The sequence below is a fragment of the Tiliqua scincoides genome, chromosome 3 (assembly GCF_035046505.1).
Source record: "Tiliqua scincoides isolate rTilSci1 chromosome 3, rTilSci1.hap2, whole genome shotgun sequence".
Classification (NCBI taxonomy): Eukaryota; Metazoa; Chordata; class Lepidosauria; order Squamata; family Scincidae; genus Tiliqua; species Tiliqua scincoides.
Window position 1 is genome coordinate 14,849,716 of NC_089823.1, and position 22,098 is coordinate 14,871,813.

General features: G+C 46.5%; 1 protein-coding gene across 1 annotated transcript in view; it reads right to left on the reverse strand.

Annotated features, from left to right (window-relative positions):
• The window catches only part of MTMR2 (myotubularin related protein 2), a 43,942-nt gene extending 23,782 nt beyond the window's left edge, over positions 1-20,160 (reverse strand). The window contains exons 1-2 of the mRNA XM_066619457.1: positions 20,087-20,160; positions 13,294-13,399 (exon numbers count right to left, since the gene is read on the reverse strand). The gene's annotated coding sequence lies outside the window, so the exon portion shown is untranslated. The remainder of the gene's footprint in view (positions 1-13,293; positions 13,400-20,086) is intronic.
• Between the last annotated feature and the right edge of the window lie 1,938 nt (positions 20,161-22,098).

Below are 22,098 nucleotides of genomic sequence, written 5' to 3' on the forward strand. Positions count from 1 at the left end.
ACATAAGAACAGCCCCACTGGATCAGGCCATAGGCCCATCTAGTCCAGCTTCCTGTATCTCACAGCGGCCCACCAAATGCCCCAGGGAGCACACCAGATAACAAGAGACCTCATCCTGGTGCTCTCCCCTACATCTGGCATTCTGACTTAACCCATTCCTAAAATCAGGAGGTTGCGCATACACATCATGGCTTGTACCCCATAATGGATTTTTCCTCCAGAAACTCGTCCAATCCCCTTTTAAAGGCGTCTAGGCTAGACGCCAGCACCACATCCTGTGGCAAGGAGTTCCACAGACCGACCACGCGCTGAGTAAAGAAATATTTTCTTTTGTCTGTCCTAACCCGCCCAACACTCAATTTTAGTGGATGTCCCCTGGTTCTGGTATTATGTGAGAGTGTAAAGAGCATCTCCCTATCCACTCTGTCCATCCCCTGCATAATTTTGTATGTCTCAATCATGTCCCCCCTCAGGCGTCTCTTTTCTAGGCTGAAGAGGCCCAAACGCCGTAGCCTTTCCTCATAAGGAAGGTGCCCCAGCCCCGTAATCATCTTAGTCGCTCTCTTTTGCACCTTTTCCATTTCCACTATGTCTTTTTTGAGATGCGGCGACCAGAACTGGACACAATACTCCAGGTGTGGCCTTACCATCGATTTGTACAACGGCATTATAATACTAGCCGTTTTGTTCTCAATACCCTTCCTAATGATCCCAAGCATAGAATTGGCCTTCTTCACTGCCACCGCACATTGGGTCGACACTTTCATCGACCTGTCCACCACCACCCCAAGATCTCTCTCCTGATCTGTCACAGACAGCTCAGAACCCATCAGCCTATATCTAAAGTTTTGATTTTTTGCCCCAATGTGCATGACTTTACACTTACTGACATTGAAGCGCATCTGCCATTTTGCTGCCCATTCTGCCAGTCTGGAGAGATCCTTCTGGAGCTCCTCACAATCACTTCTGGTCTTTACCACTCGGAAAAGTTTGGTGTCGTCTGCAAACTTAGCCACTTCACTGCTCAACCCTGTCTCCAGGTCATTTATGAAGAGGTTGAAAAGCACCGGTCCCAGGACAGATCCTTGGGGCACACCGCTTTTCACCTCTCTCCATTGTGAAAATTGCCCATTGACACCCACTCTCTGCTTCCTGGCCTCCAACCAGTTCTCAATCCACGAGAGGACCTGTCCTCTAATTCCCTGACTGTGGAGTTTTTTCAGTAGCCTTTGGTGAGGGACCGTGTCAAACGCCTTCTGAAAGTCCAGATATATAATGTCCACGGGTTCTCCCGCATCCACATGCCTGTTGACCTTTTCAAAGAATTCTATAAGGTTCGTGAGGCAAGACTTACCCTTACAGAAGCCATGCTGACTCTCCCTCAGCAAGGCCTGTTCGTCTATGTGTTTTGAGATCCTATCTTTGATGAGGCATTCCACCATCTTACCCGGTATGGATGTTAGGCTGACCGGCCTATAGTTTCCCGGGTCCGCCCTCTTTCCCTTTTTAAAAATAGGCGTGACATTTGCTATCCTCCAATCTTCTGGCACCGTGGCCGTTTTGAGGGACAAGTTGCATACCTTAGTCAAGAGATCTGCAACTTCATTCTTCAGTTCCTTAATAACCCTTGGGTGTATGCCATCAGGGCCCGGTGACTTATTGATCTTTAATTTATCAATGAGGTCTGAAACATCTTCTCTTTTAACCTCTATCTGACTTAACTCCTCGGTTAGGAGGGGCCGTTCGGGTAGCGGTATCTGCCCGAGGTCTTCTGCCGTGAAGACAGATGCAAAGAACTCATTTAATTTCTCTGCCATCTCTAAGTCTCCTTTTATCTCCCCTTTCCCTCCCTCACCATGCAGAGGGCCAACCGCTTCTCTGGCGGGTTTCCTGCTTCTAACATATTTGAAGAAGCTTTTATTATTCCCCTTAATGTTGCTGGCCATGCGTTCCTCATAGTCTCGCTTGGCCTCCCCTATCACCTTCTCACATTTCTTTTGCCACAGTTTATGTTCCTTTTTATTCTCTTCATTAGGGCAAGACTTCCATTTACGGAAGGAAGCTTCCTTGCCCTTCACAGCCTCTCTAACTTGGCTGGTTAGCCATGCGGGCACCCTCCTGGATTTAGTGGAACCCTTCTTTCTTTGCGGTATACACCTCTGCTGGGCCTCTATTACTGTTGTTTTAAGCAGCCTCCATGCATTCTGGAGAGACTGGACTCTTTTTACCCTCCCTTTCAACCTCCTTCTAACCAGCCTCCTCATTTGAGGGAAGTCCGCCCGTCGGAAGTCAAGGTTTATTGGTTTATCTGTGTATTTTATTGGTTTATTATATTTGTAGAATTTTGCCTTTTGTAGATTATTGCTTTATTTTATATCTTGTGTTTATTGTATTTTGCTGCTATTGTTAGCCACCTTGAGAACCTAGTGGGGAATGGCGGGATATAAATATATTAAATAAATAAATAAAATTCACTCCAGCAAATTAAAAAAAATAGCAACAATGACAACAAAAAGAGGATTATTTTGACTTGGTGCCTTTAAAAAGGGAGAGTGCATGCCAGATGAATATTACTGTGACGGATATTCCACTATTAGAGGGCAGTCATAAATTCAAATGATGGCTCTTATGGCCAAATTTTATTGAAGGATTACGCCAGCAGAACACACATTCTGCCCGTGACACCTTCTTTATGGCTGTCGCCACAGGCTGTCGGCTGTGTGCACAGGCTGTGTGCTGCCGGAAGTGACAAGTGGCAGTTCTGCATGCCAATGAATGCCCAATGCCCGCCAGGGGAGGTGAGCTGGCACAGTGGGTTGGAGGGAGACAGGGAAGGGGTTGAATGGGGTTGGGGGAGGGTGGAACAGGGGAGGGGTGGGCCGAACGGATGGTGACTGGGCAAGAAGGAGGCTGGATCAGGCCCAGGAGTGCGTCATGATCGGTAGCAGCAGTGAACACCGAGTCCCAAGCCACTTCCTGGGCCTGATCTGCCTTCACGGAGAAATGTTGACTTGCACCAGCGATTGAGCAGCGCAGGGTAAAGTTGCCCCATAATGACTGCTGGGCTTAACCTGGGGCAAGTAGCAAATGTTCTCTTACACTGAGGAGACCTCCAGCAGTCCAAAATCCCCCATGGGATACAGTGGAAGCTGCATCTGCACTACTGCATCACCACATGGGGATTTAGGTAATATTGGGCTGTTTATTACCCTGGTAAAAGGAAAAAAATGCAATAATTGAATAACTGATAATGTGCCACTGTGTAAAGGCATTTAAAAATGGCCCCTAAGGCAGCTCCTTCAGTCTGCTTAATTATCACATGATTCCTACACAATAGTGTTGCTAGGGGGTTGCAGTTTGCACCGGACGACGCACACAGGGGAGTGACACCTCTACTCACCAAAAAATTTTAAATCTTGGAATTTTCTAATACCATCATGTTACATATCAATCTATGTGTAATTTTATGCAGAATGCAATGACACAAACCACACTGAACTAGCTGCATTCTATCAAAAGTTATAGCCAAAAAACCGGTGGGGCAGGGCAATGGTACATCACCACACCCACCGACCAGGGTGTTGCCCCGCCCACTGCATGGAAGGAGGTCCAGCATAGGGGAGGCGCACAGGCCTTCTGTACAAGGTGGTGCAAACCTTAGTGACGCCACTGTTCCTGCATGGAAGCCACTTCGTTGTCAGAAACTGCAGTCATTCTACACATAGACTCTTATGTTCAACAAATTTACATACATACAGCCAAGTCTGTGTGTGGGAGTTAACAGCACAACTGCAACACAAAGGCCACACTGGAGTCATTTCTTTGGCATCTTACCCTACTGTCGCACTCTGATTTTACACACCTGTAAACTGCAGGATATTTGCACCTGCCTCAGAGCAACACACCTGATGATCAATGGGCAGGATTCACACAGATTGCAACATGAATGACTCAGTGGGGTAGCAGCAAAAACCAAACCAAAACCACCATCCCCACCAGACAACTATCTTGCTTTATTGAAGCGAAGGAACTTTTCCCTGAAGATTAAATCAACAGACGGGTGTGTGTGTGTGTGAATAACACATCAGAATGACTGAAGCCAGTAAAATTACTTAATCCTGCAGAAAACGACATGCTTAATCTTTTGGCTTGTATGAGTTTCAGAAAACTGGGAACAAAACAAAATAGAAACAGCAGATGGACTCTTCCACAATAGCGCATATGGAAGAACTCTCACAGATGACACCGGGCAGATTAGCCAGCCAATCAGATCATGCAGATCATCTTTTACCATTCCATTCTACAGAAAAAAAAAAGCATAAAAGACAATCCAACACCATGCCTTGAAACAATAGAAGATGGCGAGATACAGAAAAACTTAAGCGGTTGGTGCTTCCTGCTCAAGTTCTGCAGTCTAAACGGCAGCCTAGAGTGAAAATGTGTCTATCGGTAGTCAAATCAGTTATTCCTCGAAATTTTTAAGCGGATACATCTCTAAGATCCTCTGTACACAATGAAATGTGCATGTGTGCGATTGGGACTTGCTAGCACGTCATCAACCGACAGCTTCCTGGAGCTACCCAACCCAAACATACTATCAGAAAAATCCAATTGAGTAAGCACCATTTTGTTGTTGTTGTTGTAACAAAGTCAATGGTGTTTATTCATGACAAGATATACATCCCAGCCCGTGCAATTATACAAGAGCTTGAATATTCAAACAGAGCTCAAAATCAAATGATCCTGACTCCAAGCTGGCTCCAGTCTCAAGAATAATTTCAGCATTCACTGAAGTGCCTTAGCCTTCCCATCCTTTTTTATTTACTCCTGTTCTTCTTATCATCATGCTTTTACCTGGGAAGGAAATCTACACTACCTCTCATCCTTGCTGCCAGGGTTCAGTGACAAACACTGCTCATATACTATATTCCATGCCTCCTGGCAGATGAATTACTGCCATTAATAAACCTGATTTTAAACACATATCAATCCTCTTTTAAAAAGCAGAAACCCTGTTGTACCTGAGGCAATCCGAAGCCCTCACCCATCCAACAGGTGAATTCCCCACACCTGCATAGATGCAGTCAAAGAACTGCTTTGTTTGAGACCTCAAAGCATGGCGAAAGGAAGCACAAAACAGATCCCTACCCTTGCTCATTGCATCTTTGGCATGTATGAAGCAGTGGACACACACACACACAGGCTGCAATGCTATACACACGTACCTGGGAGTAAGTCCCATGGAACTCAGTAAAATTTATTTCTGAGTAGGCACGCATAGGTTTGCACTGTAAATGATGTACGCCAAGAAATGGCCCTATAAAAGGGGGAGGGGAAGAGAGGACTGTGCCAAAGTTTGGATTGCGCCTTTACAATTGAAAGATGAATTCAGGAATTTTGAGCTGACACCCAGCAGAGGTCCCAGATCTGAGAGGGCAGAAGGATTTTGCAAAAGCTAATGAAAGAGGAGTTTAAAATTCTCTTTGTTCCAAGACACACAAAACCTGCAGAGATTTGGCAAACGATAATATCCTCCAGCTACTTTTGTTCAGGCATTGAACAGGTCTGTCTAAAACTCAGTCCCAATTGCTACTCTTTGGAATTATGATACAAAAAAAAAAGGGAGAAGAATATCTCTTACCCCGTTGCACTGTGCAAAAAGAAGCCTGCAGATGGTTCACAATGAGGAGAAATACCGCAGCCTGCTAGGAAATAACTGATCATCTCTCAGGAGGACATATCAAGGCCACTGCCTGACTCCCTTAAGCCATCCATTCCTCACGAATGACAATCATAAATAGTTTCAGGACCGCATCCTCGCTGTGCATTTAATGCTTATGCAAACATCGAGGGACCTTGAACATTATTAAGATCACCTTCTCCTTTGGCTGTCTTTTGAAACATGAACTCGCTCAAGGGGCTTCCGTTTTCCTTGCTTCGGAGACAGAAGATTGACCGAGTCTGGCTTTCCCTCATCTAATTTGCACTAAATCAATATATTGTAACCTGGGCTCTGACGGGTCTATGACGAGTAGGCTATAAATAGAGGAGAGAGAAGGATAGAATGAAGAGAGAATCCAGCTCAAATAAGCAGAATTCTTTCACATCAGGAGACTGGGGTAGGGGGAGGAGGGTGGCAGTACAGGACAAAGAGAAACAGAAAGTGCAAAGCTTATGAAATGTGCTGACTTTGGAAAAGAAAACGCAAAGAAGGCCCAGTGTGTGACCAGAGCACTGATGTGTCACAGAAATTACTGGATGACCTTCACAGTTATCACGGCCATGTCACACATTGCAGAAAAGTTAGGGTTCCGCATATCCATAAGTGATTGATTATGGCCTGGTCAGCACACCCTTGTGAAAAACGTTCTGGGGGGAAAGTTTTGCTCAACAGCGAGAGGTTCTAGCCCAGCGTGAGTTTTCAGCTTGTAGGAAAATGTGACCTCCTCACCTGCAGTATGAAGTGGCATGCTCCATTCTATGACTTCAGCATTCCGACACCTTATTCTACATTATGCACAGACCAAGGACGGGCCTTCTCTGTAACATTTGAGGGCATTTCCATGTTTGAAAATAGGAATATCCCACATGCACATGTCTGCTGCTTTCAATGTCAGTAGCCCTGATCTGAGTTCACCAGGAATGCAGGAATGAATGGTGGGAGGGTTAGGGCTATGCACATGTGTCATTGACACCTCCCAGGAACTGTTTGCGCATTCGTCTCCGCAGGGAGATAAATGCACGAGTAGGGTTAGAGATAAGGGAGATGGGTATGTGATCAAACAGCGGACATGGAGAGAGGAAAGAATGTGGCCAAAGACCACTACACACATTTAAAGCCTGGCTATAGTTTGGAATAAAAATGAAAGCAATAATCCTCACACAGCACTGCCCTTTCCTCCTTGTTGCCCCTTATCTGTGGCGACACTAGGGTTTGCAACACCTGGTACAGGATGCCAGCACATCACCCCCATGACAGACTTCCTCCCATGCACCCCCATGACAGACCTCCTCACCCTCCAATGGGTGAAGCAATGTCCTAGGTGGTGGGCATGGTGATGCACCATTGCTCCACCCCTTCTGGGTTTTGGCTATAACATTATATAGAATAGAGATATTTAAACGTGGTTTGTTTCGTTGCGTTCTGCATGAAATTATGCATTGAATGATATAGAACATGATGATATTATTCAAAAATACCAAGATTTAAAAATTTTTGGCCATTAGTGGTGTCACCCTCCTGTGCGCGTCACCCGGTGTGGCCCATAAGCCACTAGCAATGCCACTGCCCCTTATGTCTCAAATTGCCTCCCAGAACACCCAAGGGTCACCTCCCTTCAAATTACTATTATTATTCATAAATCAAATTAAATGGTTCCCTGTACCAAAAGGGCTCACAATCTAAAAAGGTGCCGAAGAACCCCAGCAAACAGCCACTAGGAAAGATACTTAGCTGGGGTGAAGGGGAACAGTTCCTCTCCCCCTGCTATATATAAAAGGAACACCATTTGAAAAAGATGCCTCTTGCCCAGTTAAGAAGGGGACAATCCCTCCAATAAATGGCATAGGATTGCCGCTTGTGTGTGTGCCCACTTGCCCCAGAGAAGTGTGACAGGCACTATACACTTTCAAGCCCAAGGCTAAATCTGCTCTTATGGAAAGCTTTAGGGCAGAACATTATTTTTAAAATAGAAAGGCTGGGTTATTAATAAAGCTGACTTTGTTCTATTCTGCTCCAAGTTGGCCTGGTTTTGGTTGTTTTTGCTTTTGCCAGCTGATTGAATTTTATACACTGCTTATGTACTGATTCCCATTTTTATTTATTTGATTGCTTTATGGTATTTTTTTGTTTATTTTATTTTGACCAGATTTTCTTTGTAATGCGGCTTGGTTTGTCTTTGGACAGAAACAATGGGATACAAGATTTTAAAAGAAACAATTACAGGTAAATAAGTGTCTAGGATCAGGTTAGGGATTTAGGAATTGCTGAACAGTAGGGGAACACTATCTAAACTGACATACATAGAAGTAGAAAACTACCTACAAAATTCAGCAGAGTCACAGTTAATGTCAGAAGAGGGAATTCCTAAAACTGAGGGGATTAGTTAAAAGGCAGTTGAGGGGGAAATTCAGGAGGGCCAAATCCCTTCAGGAAGCCTGGAGCTTATTTAAAACTACCATAACACAGGCCATATACAACAGATTAGGAAAAGTACAAACAAGACTAAGAGCAGGAATCCGTAAAAAGGTACAAAGACTTCCTTTAAAGAGTGGAAATTTTGGCCAAATGAGAAATACTAAAAGATCCTTACCAGAGAATTGGAGGATAGCCAATGCGCCATCGGTGTTTAAAAAGGGATCTGGGAAGTTATGGATGTATTGGCTTAACTTCTGTTATCAGGAAGACTGGTAGAAACCATGATTAAAGGCAGAATAGGAAAACACACAGAAGAGCAAGCCTTGTGGAGGCTGGCTCACCAACCACTTGGAATTTGTTGAGCGGGTCAACAAGCATGTAGGTAGGGGTGCTTGGACATCCAAAAAAGTTTTTGTAACACCAAAGGCTCCTGCGGAAATGTAGCAAATAAAGGATCTCAGGATTGGTTCTCTTATGGATCAGTAACTGGCTAGGAATGAACAGATAGTGTTCCCAGTGGAGGGAAAGAAGCAGCAAGGTGACCAGAGGATCCGTATAAGCACCAAAATGACTGAACTTATCAATATGTGGAGGTGGGGGTGAAGAGTGAAGTTGCCAAGGTTCACAGATGGTACCAAATTAATTGGGATGGTGAAAGCCCAAGCAGGCACTGAGTAGCGTAGATGGGGGAGGGATGAGGTAAGTACTGCAGGCACCACAATGTGCTGTGCAAGTGGCCCCTCCCACTCATGGCTGGAGTCATTCCAGGCAGCAGCAGCAACGCGCTGAGATGCCGAATGGTGTTTCCAGCACTTTACTGTCGCTGCCTGAAATGGCTCCAACAGCAAGTGAGAGGGGCTGCTTACATGGCATGTTGTACTTACTACTTACTACTTACTTACTACTTACTTACTTACTACTTACTTACTACTTACTACTGCTGTCCCACTGCCATAAATTGGCTGCATGAAGTGCACTGCCATCAGCCATTTCCAAACCACTGCTGCAAAGTTGTGGCAGTATCGGCACACTGCTGTCATGGCCGACAACCTGCTTGAATGCAGGTAAACCAGCACAGGAGGCAGCTCATGGGCAGGGATTAGGAGTAATGAGGCAAGTTGGGAGAAGAACTGGGAGTCAATTTGTGGGGGGGGGGGGGCGGGGTGTGGATCCAGTGCACACGATTTTATCCCCTCATTCTAAAACCTCACCCCCTTTTCTCTCCCCAGATATACGCCACCAAAAAGGTTGGTGTATATCCTAGGAGACCCGTAGGTGGGCTATAGGCTTATGTGGACGTAAGTAAAAATGTTTTTGATTTATCTCCCATTTGCCTACGGGTAATCCCCCCCCCACACACACACACAGAATGCAGTGTGTGTCTTTTTGGGGTGGCTGCAGGCTACAGTGCGACAGGGGGAAACAATTGAGCTTTAAGGATTTTCCCCTGGGGTGGGGGAAGGTTTTCACTGCTATAATTACAGTCCTAGAATGCTGCTGCTACCCTACATTTACGGTACAAATAACCCCAATTCTGCACATACTTGAAACCATTACAAAGGAAAAGACAGCTTAAGTCAAATTTTAACAAACATATCAAGCATTTACCATGAACCCAAGTACTACAAGACATATGTTAAACATAATCACAGCCTTATACATTTTCCAAGCTGGCAAGAAGATTGGCCAGATGATCCAAGGTCCTTTCCAAACCTATCAGCTATGATTTACAGCAAAGCAAGGGGGAAAGAGAGGCACATATTTCAATGTGACTTTCGAACACATGCTCTGGGCACTCACTGTCACATGACTATCCTCTTTATAACTAAACATGACACTGGGGGTCAAATCACTGCATTATTCAGAACAGCCTGAACTCAGATCACCTTGCAATTGCTTGTATGCATTTTAATACTTCCTGAAGATGCGCATGAAGCATTTACTGCTTGATTACAGCTGTCCAACAGCAGAATGATTTAAAGAGGATGCCACATGGCCGTTCTAGCCTGTCAGAGCTGCACATTAAGGTCGGTCTTCAGCCACTGAGAACTTCCATGGAGGCTGCAGCTATGTACACCCCACAGAGCCTGGTGCAGTGGCCCTGAGACACCACCCTGTTGGGACGAGGTTTGCTGGGGGGCAACATCATTGGGCTGTGCCCATTTGCAGCTGGAGCTGATTACCAATGAGCATGATCAGCTGGGGAGTAGGAGATGTGGCACAAGGCAGCCCTGAAAAGTAGGCCTCGGGGGTTGTGGTGCAGGGGACTGCAGAAAGGATACTGAGGAAGTAAAAGGAGGAGAAGGAAGGAAGCACATGGGAAAGGAGGAAACAGGAGTGAGAGGAGTGAGGCAGGAGGTGAGAGAAACTGGAAGGGAGGAGCAGCTGGAAGAGGGTGAGGAGGACAAAGAGGTATGCAGACAGAGACAGGAGACAGAGTCAGTGACAGCAGGAGTGGCCAACAGAGTGCTGAAAAACCAAAGCCAGGAGGGAAGCAGACCGAGGAGGTGATAGAGACTGTGGAAAGGTGGTGAGCTCCTGCAACAGTCTGACCCCGGGGGGGGGGCAGAGTTTAGTAGCCTGAGAGAGACTTGGCCAGAGTTGGGACTACCACAGCCCTGGTGCCCTGGGGGTGGGCAAAGGTGCTCTCAACAGTGCTCTCAACCCTGTCCAACCTGGATAAGACCATCTGGCAGCAGAAAGCTTGGGCGCTCTGCTATTCCTGCAGACCCTTCCCAGGAGGAGAACATCCTGACCGGAGGAGAAGCAGCCTTTTTTTGTTCCTTTTTTGTGTCCATGTTTGGCAATAAAGCCCTGATTAACCAGTCATGGCCTCAAGTCATTTCTTGGGTGCAATATCCACTCACATAGCCTTTCAGAACCCTCTGGAGGTGGAATTGACTCCTTGGGAGGAGGAGGGAAAGCTGACAGAGGCTTTTGCATTGCTCTGATACCTCAGGTACACTGACCGGTGATTCAGGACAGAGCTTTTGCAACAATGCAGCAAGGATGCTCTTTTCCCTCCTACACAACACAAGAACCAGGGGACATCCACTAAAATGGAGTGTTGGGAGAGTTAGGACAGACAAAAGAAAATGTTTCTTTACTCAGCATATAGTTGGTCTGTGGAACTCCTCGCCACAGGATGTGGCGATGGCATCTTGCTCAGATACCTATAAAAGGGGATTCAACAAATTTCTGGAGGAAAAATCCATCACAGGTTGCAAGCCATGATGTGTATGTGCAATCTTCTGATTTTAGATATGGGCTACATCAGAATGCCAGATGCAAGGGAGGGCAGCAGGATGCAGGTCTCTTGCTTGCTCCCTGGGGCATTTGGTGGGATACAGGCAGCTGGACTAGGTGGGCCTATGGCATGATCCAGCGGGGCTCTTTATGTCCTTAAGGTTATGGAACTTCCTTCCCAAGGAGATGTGTGCCACTTGGATTTTGTAACATTATCCAAAGCCCGATAGTAAGGCCAGTTTTGGTTCTGCCCCCAAAGACCAGAGTACAACTAGGAGCACAGCTCAGCTACTTTGGGATCTGGGTTGCTGACATTAACATGACACCTGAGCATTTGTTCTTTGCAGCCTTGTGCTTTACTAAAAACTAATAGAGCTGAGTGAGGGGGAAAAAAATCAAGATTGTGCTGTGAGATAGAAAAAAAAGTAACACAAAAACATTGAAAAAAAGGAGAAAAGTGAACGTCAAGACTTGCACGTGGGGCTCTACCATTTCAATGTCACAGAGGGAGGTATTTGTGCAAAACAGCTCTCAGGTGAAAACAAACCACATCAAGGAGAAAACCCTAAAATGGACATACTTTCCAATACAGTAATTTTCTTGTCATGGCAGTTCACATAAAATGGCTCCCCTATGAAACTGAGGTGGTACAGCCCCCACATGAGGACCTGTACTGTTGGCAACTTTCAGTCTCGAAAGACTATGGTATTGCGCTCTGAATGGTGGTTCTGGAACAGTGTCTAGTGTGGCTGAAAAGGCCAATTCGGGAGAGACAATCCCTTCCACACCAGGAGCAAGTGCAGTCTGTCCCTGGTCTGTCTCCCTGGCTATGGGCCTTCCTTCTTTGCCTCTTTGCCTCAGTCTGTTGGCCAAGTGTCTCTTCAAACTGGGAAAGGCCATGCTGCACAGCCTGCCTCCAAGCGGACCGCTCAGAGGCCAGGGTTTCCCACTTGTTGAGGTCTACTCCTAAGGCCTTCAGATCCCTCTTGCAGATGTCCTTGTATCGCAGCTATGGTCTACCTGTAGGGCGTTTTCCTCGCACGAGTTCTCCATAGAGGAGATCCTTTGGGATCCGGCCATCATACCATATAGAAAAAGTCTAAGTAAGAATTAGCCATAGGAGCATGTCATGTCTGGCCACTTCGCAATGTGGCATGTAACAGGAATCACAGAAAGCAGCACAGAGAGGGCAGCTGTTCTTTTTCCTTCAGTGCATATAGTACCAGTGCCAGGATAAAGACAGCTGTGGGGACTCTGTTGCCACAGTAGTCTCAGCCATCCAGGTTGTGCAAACCAGGAGGAGACCATTGTGAGATAACGTGCGCCTGCAGAGAGTGGATACACCTCACGAGTGAATTCCATCCGCCAAATCAGTGGTCACAAGGAAGCCCACAAGGACCAAGAACTATTGGTTCTTGTTCAGCAGGGCAAGACCACCAGCTTCTCTACATGTGGCTAACATTTTATTTATTTATTTAAAACATTTATGCCCTGTCTTTTCAAAAGCTCAGTACTTGATCAAACAGATGAAATATCAGATAAAAGAAATAAAACAATATAATAATTTAAACATTGTAAACATGCAAGCATCTTCTTACATTTAGTAGGGGGAGAGCAACTACATTTTTTATATATATTATGAGCCCTATGAGGACATTTATTGATTTATTTTTCTGTGTAAACCACTTTATGAACATTTTTATTGTTATCAAACAGAGGTGCATAAATAGTTTTAACAACGCAACATCTTGAAATGCCAAGTTTCTACATATGTACAGGAAATTTTTCCTCATGGAGGAGAACTAAAACACATGGCCAGCCCACTTGAAGTAGACCTGAAAAATGGTATGGTTGAGAAGATTTTATACCAGAAGATTTTGCTGCATTTGTAGACCGGCTTTAAGACTTACCCTTAAATCTGGAGAAAAATTTTCTGCGGAGGTGGAGATGGAATCTGATGACACAACTGATGCAGATTTCGTTCGTGCTGAATGATCTGAATGAGAGGTGGAAGCACTAGGGAAACAAAAGGGAGGGGAAGACACTTGTTTGCTTCTTCAGAATTGAATATCCTGGAGAAATCTCCCCCTGCCTTGCCCTGATCAAGTGTTTCAGCAAAAATTGGTGCTTAATCCTTAGCTATTGTAATGTGGAGAAATTTGCTGAAGACGTGTCAGATCTCATCAGAGCACAATATGGGATTTACTGCCCAGGAGGCAGCCCAATGTGAATGAACACTTACAACTCAATCCTATCCCTCGCCAGTTCATGGCATGCTGCACGCTATGGCAGGGGAGAGGGCGACCAGTTGGCCAAACAGAAGGTAAGTAAAAAGCTTACTTTTGAAAAACATATTTTTTTGTTCACTTTCCGGTGGGCCACCTGATCCCCTGTGGATCTCCTTGGACCCACACCAGCTACTTTGCTATAGGATCTGGTGCACAATGCTGCCACTGAGATCCACTTCACCCTCTCCCTTGAACCACCCCTAGTTCCTCACCTGATCCACCCTGATCCTCCTCCAAACCGCCAATGACCTGCCCCTGGTGCCACCTTACCTGTTCCGGTGCAGCCTGGGCGGGTCGTTAGGGAGCACGCAAAGCCTCTGGCCATTCTTGCCAGCAGCTCTGGGGTGACTGATGGAAGCACACCCTTCCAGCCATTGTAAATGTACTTATGGCAGTGAATTGCAAGATCTGCTGCCAGAAATGGGAGATAGGATGGGGGCATAAGAAGGTAATCCTAAATTTAAAGGATCTTCCAAGTAAATAGGTTGGTGTGCTGTACTCAGGCTAGAGACTTGGAGGAACAGAAGCTGATTCATCACCAGGGAAGGGGGGCAGCATTTGGCAGGCTGCCTCAGGGACTAGGAAGTCTTGGGTCAGCCCTAGTTCAGAAGAACAGGTACCTGGAGGTAGTCCCTGGAACCTGGAGGTAGCAGATAATCATCATGACTAGTAGCCATTCCTGGCCTTGCTCTCCATTGATTTGTTTAGTCTCTTCTTAAAGCTATCTCAGCTAATGGCCATCACCACCAGATGCAAGAGAGTCACCACAGAATGCAGGTATCTTGTTGTCTTGCGTGTTCCCTGAGGCATTTGGTGGGCCACTGTGGGATATAGTAAGCTAGATTAGATGGGCCTTTGGCCTAAGAACATAAGAATAGCTCTGCTGGATCAAGCCATAGGCCCATCTAGTCCAGCTTCCTGTATCTCACAGTGGCCCACCAAATGCCGCAGGGAGCACACAAAACTACAAGAGATCTGCATCCTGGTGCCATTCCTTGCATCTGATCCTTTGCCTGATCCAAAGCTCTTCTTATGTTCCTACCATGCTTGGGACACTGAATTCCATAAACGAATTATATGCTGTAAACAAAAACACTTCTTTTTCTCTGAATTCAGTTTCATCGAATGACTTCAGCTTCTAGTGTTGTGATAGAGGGAGGGAAGTATCCCTCTATCTACTCTCTCCACACCATGTGGAGAGAATACTTTTATAAGCCTCAACTATGCCCTCCCCTTTTCCTATCCTAGAAGCCCCACGCACTGTAGGCTTTCCTCATAGGAAAGTTTATCTAGACACACAACACAAGCCTATATCTAGGATATATATTCCCACAAGGAATCAAGAAAGACGCCGTCTATTCAGGCTATGAGTGAGCTTTTTCTAAGGGGGTCCGTTCTCCTTTCCATCATCACACAATAGCCTACAGTGTCCCAAACAGTGTTCATGCACTATTACTCTTTTTTTTTTTTATAACAGGGGGGGATGACAAAAGACCTGCAGTCTGTGCAAGGCGCTTGGTAAACAAAGCATGGATTGTTGGAATCTTTTGCTACACTTCCAAGAACAGAAAGCCAACCAGCCATTGAAATGTAATCCAGTGTTCCTATGGAACAACCCTCAGCCTCGACTGAATCATGCCTTTTATGAGTCAAAAGCATACCAACAGCCCAAGCCGTCAGTACAGGCTATAGAATTTGGTTTCCAAAGAATTTTAGCTTCCATTTTTTTTTTTTTAAAGGGCATGTTTCTAGACCAGCGGTTATCAAACGCTTTAGCATCGGGACCCACTTAAAAGAAAAGTTTCACTTTGCCAGCCGCTCAAGCCTTGGTGGCTATAATGGTGATTGGGCAGCAGACTGGGCAACAGGTTGTTTAAACCTTGATGCACATAGCCTAATATGTCCCATCTGTTTCACAAACCATCAAAAATGGGGTTGTGACCCACTGGTGGGTCACAGACTCACAGTCTGAAAACCACTGGCTAGACATTAAGGCTGTGAGGAGAGGCTTGAGAGTATACAGGCAATGCCTAAAAAAAAGATATTGTAATACTATTACATATTGTTCTGTGTTTGTCTTTTGCAAAGCAACAGCAGCAGAGCTATACCATTTCTAGTATCCACAGCCTCTCTTACTCCTTCCTGAATTGGAAAAGAAAGAGGCGGAGGGAACGGAAATATAAAATGTGGAAGAATGGGCACATCCCCTTCTTCCATTTCCAGTGCAGGGAGTGGGAGGGGCAGAGGCGAGCATATCACCAGGTACTGGTTGGGCACCATTTGGCATATCAGGTGCCAGGAGGTCAGGGGATAATCATGCATCGGCACATACACCAGTTATGAGAATGACTTTTAAAAGCATTGTTATAGAGGCTTTATCTTTGCCAGCCTTCACCAGCACTCCTCTTCTTCTTGAATGGGCTTGGAGGAAGCTTAAAGGCTACCATAAGGACTACTTACTTCCCTCTGAAACTACCAAGTTCTGCAGAGGTTGAGGTTGGAGGCCCTCTGCTCTGACTTTCCAGTGATTTTCAACCAGTGTGCTGCGGCACATTAATGTGCCGAAACACTCTTCCAGCTTCCATGGCTCTGGTTCTAAAGCAACTGTCTGTAGTAGCGAATTGCCTGTCCCAGCTCCTCCTCCTCTTGCAGCCAGCAGAGGAACATACAATTCATTAATTCAATTGCTCTAGAAATAGAGGCCCAGAACCCAGAAGAGTCTCCCAAAAGCTGGAAGTGACATCACAAGAGGTGAAGACCATAGAGAAGACCAGAGATCAGTGTACTGTGAGAAGAACAATGTTGAACATCACTGCTGTAACTGATATCCAGTTGGCAGAAACCAGAGAGGGGCCCTTTCAAGTGGCAGCACCACACCTGTGGAATTCCCTCTCATAAGAGATGCCACAGGCTACCTCTGTTGCCATCTTGAGCTGGTGACCCAAATGTTTTTATGTCTTCATTGGCATTTTAAATCAGTTGGTGGAAAGCGAAGCTTTGCATGTTATTTTTATCACTTATTTTCATGGTGTTTTTTTTTGGTTGTTTTTTTTTGCTGCTCTGGACTGTATGCAAGGAGGGACAGGACATAGATTCTGAAAATAAATAAATAAATATTGCCTTTGCCTGCTTGAGTGCACCTGAACATTTCATGGCTTCACAGCTCATGCAAAACCAGCAATGTGACTTCAGGCCATGTTCCCTATCCAAACTATCTATCTATATCTATATCTATATATCGAGTCCCTTCGGGAAGAAAGGCGGGGTAAAAATAAAGTATAATAATAATAAAGTATATAGATCAAATTGCTTGATTTGCATAATTGAAGCATCAGTCCATTTTACTCAGCTTGGCATTATTTTTTTTTAAGCCAAATTATACAGTTTGGTAACACCCACTTAACCGCACAGGCTAACTTAACCCCTGCCAGATGCAGGGGAGAGCACCAGGACGAAGGTTGTGTCTGTTGTCTAGTGTGTTCCCTGAAGCATTTGGTGGGTCACTGTGAGATACAGGAAGCTGGACTAGATGGGCCTTTGGCTTGATCCAGCAGGGCTCTTCTTATGTGCTTGTGTATAGGTTATGCAGTCAAGTTGCAGTTGCCTAAAACTGGAACAGACAAGATGCATGAGAAAGAGCATCTTCGGTCAAGCCTTCAGTAGATGAAACATCATCCACAGGCCCAAAATAGAAAGGCAGATGGCATGTTTTCAAACCATGCTGCTCTCGAATACAGATACACCACTATCACAGCCACCTCCTCCTCTTCGCCTCCTTCCATCCAGGTGGAAGCATTTTGGAAGCACTCTTTGTAGTTTTTTAACTTAGTCATTAGCTTTACAAATGTCTCAAGCACAGATAACATTCCAGGGCACATTGCAGGAGTCCCAGGGAGGGACATTTTTTTTTTTCAGGTAGCTTTGAAGGGGTAGTTGGGACTATGAAACTGACCCAGGGGCAGCGCAACCTGGAGCAGCATCCCATGCCAACTCCATGGTACTCTAGAAGAGAAAAAGCTCCTGACCCTACTTATTTAAAGGCGTGCTGTAAGCAAAGGAGCTTCTCTTCCATGGTTTCCCTGTAAATAAAGCAAGAAGATGCCTGCACTTCTGACTTTGAGGACACTGTACAAAGAGCAAGTTAAGGAGAGAGGTGATCCACTTCTCATTTGGTGGAGTGGGAAGTCAGACATTGAGGCTCACATCAGTGGCAGCCTGAAGTGAAGCGGTGGCAGTCTCAGGGGGAAGTGCACCCTGAATCTTACACCCCTTTGGGTTCCTCCCAAGTTGCTGCTGCCGCAATCTGCTTCACCTTGCCTCCTGGTTGAGCCGGCAGTGAGCTAACTCCTATGAAACCTGATCCACACAGACATCTAAGATTGCCCACTCTGACTGACACCAGGTCTCCATGTTCAGGGGGCCCAGACCAGGCCCCCACAGTGCCTGGGACTGCATGGTAGGTTGCCTCCCCCACTTGACCCTTCATGCTTTCTCTCACACCCTCCTCACAACTCTCTCTCTCTGTTCTTCCAACTCTTGGTTCACTCACTCTTCCCTCCTCCCCATTCTCTCTCTCCCCCCCACTCCATTCCAGTCTCTGGCTTGTTCTCCCCCTCCCCCAAATGTTGCTCTAGACCAGTAATTTTCAATCAGAGTGCCATGACACATGGATATGCTGTGAAAGGTCCATAGGTGTACCACAGGTGTTTGGAGCACCGTGGCAAGCCAGCAGAGAGAAGAGGGACAGATAATTTGTTACTACAGACATATGTCCTAGTACAAGAGTTGCAGAATCTGGAAGAGACTCCCGGAAGCTGGAAATGACATCACGAGAAGCAAAGACCATAGAGGTCAGTGTGCCTTGAAAAGAAAAATGTTGAAAATCACTACTCGAGGCTACCACTTTAGTCTCTACTGCTTCCCACTTCCTTCTTCTGTCCTGATCTCTGCAAAGAGCAGGGAGTGTGGAGGAGGCAGCCAGGAGAAATGATGGTGGCAGCAGTTGTGTGGGAGGTTGTGCAATATGGGAGGATGGTGGAGGTCTGACAAGGCTGCCATGGAGGTAACAGGCAGACATGAGACACTGCCTCTGCCAATCTACCACCTGAGGCAGCTGCTTCACCTGACCTCATTCTTCACCTGCCCTTGGTATCAGGCAGAGGCCTTTCCCAGTCTCAGCCTTATCTGTTTAGAGATCCGTTTAGCTGGAGGTACCTTGCATCCATTACACCACTAAGCTATATAGACTCTCCATCCAGAGGCCAGCGAGTCCAACCTCCTTTCCAAAAGCAAGGCTTTCTTGACACCAGCTTTTTGCTAAATCAACACCCACAATCTGGTACACAGAACCACCTGTACCAGAAAAAAAAGATGCAGGCAGGGAAGCGCATACAGAACAAAATAAATTTGAGCAAACTATCACAACAGAAGGAAGTGGCAACCCTGTCCCCAGCATCTCCAGCTAAGATGAGTTAGAGACTATGTCTCCTCAACCTAAATCACTGCTGTCACTCTCAAGGCATAAAGCTCTCCTGACTGTGGTTTCTATAGCAACACAACATCACATCTCTACCTACAGTTCTCAAAACCATTGAGTGAAGAAGAACACTGAGAAAGGAAAGAGAAAGATAAAATGAGGGATGTCAATCAGCCTCATAATTCCAGAGCAATTCTCCTTAAATGCAGCAGGGAAGAGAGGAAGACTGTGGGGTGTGGATCTTATTTGCACAGCATATTAAGAAGAGGCTAGAGCATGAGCCTTAAGTCCGGAAGGCTGGGGTTCAAATCCTCACACAGCTGTGCTGCTCCCTTGGCAACCCCCTTGGTCTCTCAGCCTATCTTCCCTTGGATGGTGGTTGTGAGGATGAAGGGGACTGTTGCACGTACTTTTCAGTGCGCCTTGGAAAAAGGGCAAAATGAACATGGTACCAAACAATCTATCTGGGCGTTCTACCTCTTCTCTGCTTCCCCTATCTATCTATCTATCTATCTATCTATCAATGGCAGCCTTGATGGATGGATGGATGGATTTGTTTCTCCTGCTACTGCCCCTTTAACCTGAGCGCTGGTGGCAAGAGGAGACTTGCTCTTTCCTAGAAGCCTGGGCTGAGCACCTCTCTCATGTCAGTATCCTCACCATCCATTTTTTGCGCAGGAGAAAGTCTTGCACGGGGTGGCACCAGAATGGGGGTGGGAATGGAGGGGGTGGCACAGAAAAGGCCAACATGTTGCCCTCTGGAAAGCCTGGTCAGTTTCACCTGCACGTGCCTCCCCTCCACCCGTCCAGGGAACATCCAGCCACCCAGCCGGTCTGGATGCTTCAGGTGGGTCTCCATTGATTGATCGAGGGCGCTTCTGCCTCCAGCAGTGCCTCCCCCGCGCCCCTGCCAGACCAAGCCCCGCCGCCCGCGGTTACCTGGAGAGGGAGTCGACGCTGGGCTGCCTGGGGGCGGGCGCCTGCCTGGCCGAGGCCGAGGCGAGGCTCTCGCAGCTGGAGCTCTTCTCCATGGCCGGCGGCGGTCAGAGGAGCGGGCGGCCGGCAGGAGCGCAGGAAGCTGCCATGTCAGCCCACAGTGCAGCGCGCCGCCCGGGATGACGAGGATGCTGCGGCTGGTGCTGATGCTGCCGAGGCGCCCTCCGCCCCTCGGAGAAGGAGCCGGCGAGGCGCAGGGGAGGCGCTCCTTCCGCGCCGGCGCTCCCCGGACCTCGGCAGCGCAGGGGCCGGCACCGGAGACCGCACGGCCGCGGCTGCAGGCTGCGGTCCCCCACGCTTTCCTGGAGGGAGTCCCACGGACCACAGTGGGACTTCCCTCTGAGTAGACACGCACAGGATTGGGCTCTGAGGCTGAGATTCTGTCCACACTTTCCTGGGAAGGAGCCCCCTGGGCCACAATCGGACTTCCCTCTGAGTAGACACGCACAGGATTGGGCTCTGAGGCTGAGATTCTGTCCACACTTTCCTGGGAGTAAGCCCCCTGGGCCACAATGGGACTTCCCTCTGAGTAGACACGCACAAGATTGGGCTCTGAGGCTGCGATTCCGTCCACACTTTCCTGGGAGGGAGCCCCATGGGCCACAATGGGACTTCCCTCTGGGTAGACACGCACAGGATTGGGCTCTGAGGCTGCAATCCTTTTCACACTTTCCTGGAAGTAAGCCCCATGGGCTAAAATGGAACTTACTTCTGAGTAGTCAGGCAGAGGATTCAGGGCGACCAGATGTCATAACCAGAAAGAGAACAAGGCACCCCAAAATGTAGGACATCTAAGAGAAAATGTAGGACATGAGGAAAATGAGAGCTGGAAACACTCATCTACAGGCGTGTGCCACTTTACAACCATTTGCTTAACAACAGACCGCATATATGACGGTGGTCACAGCACAACAAAGAGGCTCTTATGGAGACAATCAGGTCTCCTATAGCCTCCAGCAGAGTCTGTTTACACAACAAAGAGCCTCTTAATGTAAAGAAGAGGCAATCTATCTCCAACAGCTTGTACAGACGGCTAATGTCTGGCAGGGAGTGTCTGTTTACACAGCAAAAGCACTAGGAATAGTTGAATGTTCACTTAATGACCTAATCACATAATAACATGTTAGGAGAATGTATCTCTGTCAATAAGTGGTGCACAGCTGTATTGCTTTCATGTGGTTAATTTAACCATCTTTGTACTTATAATTAATTTTAAAACTATATTACCTATACTATATTGCATTATTCATTAATTATAAGAAGGCTATGTGCTGCCCTCTCACAAGGAACAGGAGGACATTTATAAGTTTAGTGGATGTCCCTTGGTTCTGGTGTTGTGTGAGAGGGAAAAGAACATTCCTCTATCCACACCTTGTATAATTTTGTTATGCAAAACTATGTTATCCATGCCTTGCATTTGCCTCCATTTTGCCCCCACTGCCAGTAATGGCTCCAAGGGGAGGGGCCGCTTGCATGCTGCAGTAAGGCTCCCTGTAAAACTTAGGGCTTTGCACCCCCTCTAGCTACACCACTGATTGGATGCAACTGCTGTTGTACTGAATGATCTGAAACTGAGCCACCTTGAACCTCCCTCACAGAACAGGACATGGCAGGATATAAATGTTTTAAAATACAGAAATATAAATCATTATTCTACTTTTAAATAATTTTTAATACAGTTAATACTAATTTCAGACAGACAAAGCTGAGTGTGCAGAAATTCATTCACTAATAAAGAACTTCAAGCAGACAAGGCTGAGTATATTTACAGCCTGGCTGTTTTGCACTGATTCACACATACAGTACTTGCTTTGCGTGCAGCAGGTCCCAGGTTCAGTCTCTGCTATCTCCAGTAGGACTGGGAAAGACACCTGTCTGAAAGCCTGGAGAGTGACTCCTATTCAGTGGACAATGCTGAGTTGTGCAGAAGAAGGTGCAGAAGAGAGTAGTCAAAT